Below are 3,727 nucleotides of genomic sequence, written 5' to 3'. Positions count from 1 at the left end.
AAGCTGGAAAAGCAAGTTTAACTAGTAACAACTATAACCATTTATATAAGCTGGAAAAGCAAGTTTAACTAGTAACAACTATAACCATTTATATAAGCTGGAAAAGCAAGTTTAACTAGTAACAACTATAACCATTTATATAAGCTGGAAAAGCAAGTTTAACTAGTAACAACTATAACCATTTATATAAGCTGGAAAAGCAAGTTTAACTAGTAACAACTATAACCATTTATATAAGCTGGAAAAGCAAGTTTAACTAGTAACAACTATAACCATTTATATAAGCTGGAAAAGCAAGTTTAACTAGTAACAACTATAACCATTTATATAAGCTGGAAAAGCAAGTTTAACTAGTAACAACTATAACCATTTATATAAGCTGGAAAAGCAAGTTTAACTAGTAACAACTATAACCATTTATATAAGCTGGAAAAGCAAGTTTAACTAGTAACAACTATAACCATTTATATAAGCTGGAAAAGCAAGTTTAACTAGTAACAACTATAACCATTTATATAAGCTGGAAAAGCAAGTTTAACTAGTAACAACTATAACCATTTATATAAGCTGGAAAAGCAAGTTTAACTAGTAACAACTATAACCATTTATATAAGCTGGAAAAGCAAGTTTAACTAGTAACAACTATAACCATTTATATAAGCTGGAAAAGCAAGTTTAACTAGTAACAACTATAACCATTTATATAAGCTGGAAAAGCAAGTTTAACTAGTAACAACTATAACCATTTATATAAGCTGGAAAAGCAAGTTTAACTAGTAACAACTATAACCATTTATATAAGCTGGAAAAGCAAGTTTAACTAGTAACAACTTCCTGAAGTCATTAGTTTGCAACTATGGAATAGAAACCAGTGTGACTTAAATATTCATCTGAACAGATATTCAAATGCAGTTTATTTGAAGCATTGGTTTTCTGCGTTATGTAACATACTGTACAGAGGATATGTTTTAGCTGAAACTGGGAAAAAGTGAGTAAATATCATGCAAAAAAGCATAGTTGTGTACTTAGGAGATCTCCAAGATGCATTCTCAAGTTTCCTGACAAGAAACAGTTCAGTATTTCTATTGTGTTTACCTAAGACGTCTCTAACCATCTAGCTCTCAATATTGTAGAAGAATTATGATAGCACTTACAATGATTGACCTCCATGATTACATGCAAGAACCAGCATCCCCAGTATATATATAAATATATATACATATTTATAAATATATATATATATTTATTTATATAAATATACATATTTATATATATATAAATATGTAGGCCCTATATACATATTTAAAAAGATATATATATTTATGACTATATTTATAAATATGTATATATATAAATATATATTTATACATATAAATGTACATTTAATTAATTACAAAAGGGATAATTATACATCATCCCTTTTGTGATTTGAGCACTCTGGTGCCAGCACATTGACTTTCTTAAAGTCTGTGAGGCAACCTAGTTGTTTCATGGCAGGAAGTCAACTCTCATTAGTAATGGGATTTGTGTCCCTTGTCTAAGCTCTGAGCTGCACTGATGAGGCTTCAATAGCCGAAACAGTAGTCTGTAGCATGAGTATTTATACATATACATATATATATTTATATATATTATATATATAATATATATAATTATATATATAAAATATATTTATTTATATATTTTCCTTAAAGTCATTTATATATATTAAATATATTAAGAACTGAAAACTTTTAAAACTGTTTACCACTTAAAGTTTCATGGTTGTTACTATTCATCAGGTAAAACTAAAATGAATGGTAACAACCATGAAACTTTAAGTAGTAAACAGTTTTAAAAGTTTTCAGTTCTTAATATATTTTATATAAATGCTCTATTTTATTATTGAGCACTCTCTTCTAGTGAACTGCAACCTTCTTCTCCATCAGTATATATATATAATATATATATATATTATATATATATAAATCTCAAAGTTTGTCGTCTGTCCAGCTATTGCGATTAGTATCTAGCAACGAAAAATCCGTATCGCAAAAGATTTGATCTCGGGACCTCTCGTTCACAAGGCGATAGCCTAACCCATTAAGCTGCGTGAAATGCAATAAAAACTAAGGTGATATGAGTCATTATCTGGTTTAAAATACGCATAGTGACTCCGTGTTACCGCGCCAGGCGTACCTGCCAGGGTACCTGCCAGGATACCCTGGCAGGTACCCTGTACATAATAACATAATAAGTTAGTAACTAATAATACATAATACATAGTACATGTACATAATAACTGTAAAACATGCTAACTGATTGCTTGAGATACTCTGAGAACTCCTCTATTGGCTCCCTATTTAAGTCTGTCTCTAACCAATGAAGAAGCCAAATCAGTCCTTATTCATGCATCAAATATGGCTCCGGACTTCAGTTTATGAGTCCAGGCCTCTTCGTGCAAACTCATAACACTCAACACACATGTCAAACATGGTTGACATATGTTTGACATAGCTATGTCAAACATATGTCATCCATGTTTGACATAACTATGTCAAAACATGACATAATATATAGTATGACATAGCTATGTCATACTATATACTATGTATGTAGTATGACATACATAGTATGTAGTACCATACTTGATACTTGGTATTGACTCACACAGTAAAATTAAAGCTAGTAAGGGCTCATGTTGTTACTTTAAAATTATATTGTTTAATAGTATTATTATTTACTATATAACTTTTAGTCAATGAGTGGCCTTCAAAATTCTAAAACAAAAAACTCTTCACAAAAAAGTGGTAGTATGAGTCTAGGAGGACAGCGGGGGATGGCAATACTTGGTTGAGGTGGGTATCTAACTACTATCTCACATTTGAAAAAAATCTATTTCTTATCTGTCACAAGCACTTGTCACGGCGGTTCACAAGCATCTATTGATGATGCTGAAGTTTCCTCAGTTGTATGGGTTCTGACGACGGCATATAACAAGAGACTCAAAAAAAGCAAGGGTATGAACGGCAGAAATACAGAAGCTTTGTGTTTCAAGTAAGATTAAGCTTATAAAACTGGCAGCGGTATTAGCATTGGTATTTAACCTCTATCACACCCTCACTATAGCCACTAGAACTAAGGCTAGCTTGCAGATACTATCAGTTTCAGCCTGATAAGAAGTACATGTATTAGTATTTTATTTGGCCATTCGTTAGTCTAGACTGGATTGTGATACAAGCCAAATACCGCAATACGAGTACATTTCCATCTTCATACTTCAACTTGAGAACATAATTCTTTCAGTCCGTTTGACATTGGCAACTTGTGATTGGTTACAAAACCCTGTTTTTAACCAATGAGCAATGAGAAACATGCAACATTTAGAGAACACATAGCAAACATTTGCTTGTAAACCTACTTAAGTGGCTCATAGCTAGTGCAACCAGCATTACCAGTATTCCACATCTACTAATTCTGGTCATCTTTAGCTCATAACTGGTTTGAAGAACAAGTAATGAATATTCAGAACATATTAAAACTATTGGTATTCATGAATTACAACAATATATTACAATGATTTAGAAGCTCATAGAGGTAACTCGAATAAAGAAATAGAATTGCTCATAGAGGTACTTCACACGCAGATACAGATAAGCTCATAGAGGTTATCCACATGCAGAGTTAGAAAATACACTTTGTACAAGAATAATGCAGACATTTAGGCTCTGCCTCGGGATGAGTGTAA

Source organism: Watersipora subatra, chromosome 7, assembly GCF_963576615.1.
Source record: "Watersipora subatra chromosome 7, tzWatSuba1.1, whole genome shotgun sequence".
NCBI lineage: Eukaryota > Metazoa > Bryozoa > Gymnolaemata > Cheilostomatida > Watersiporidae > Watersipora > Watersipora subatra.
The sequence above is the reverse complement of the archived record's forward strand: the minus strand, read 5'-3'. Positions refer to the sequence as shown.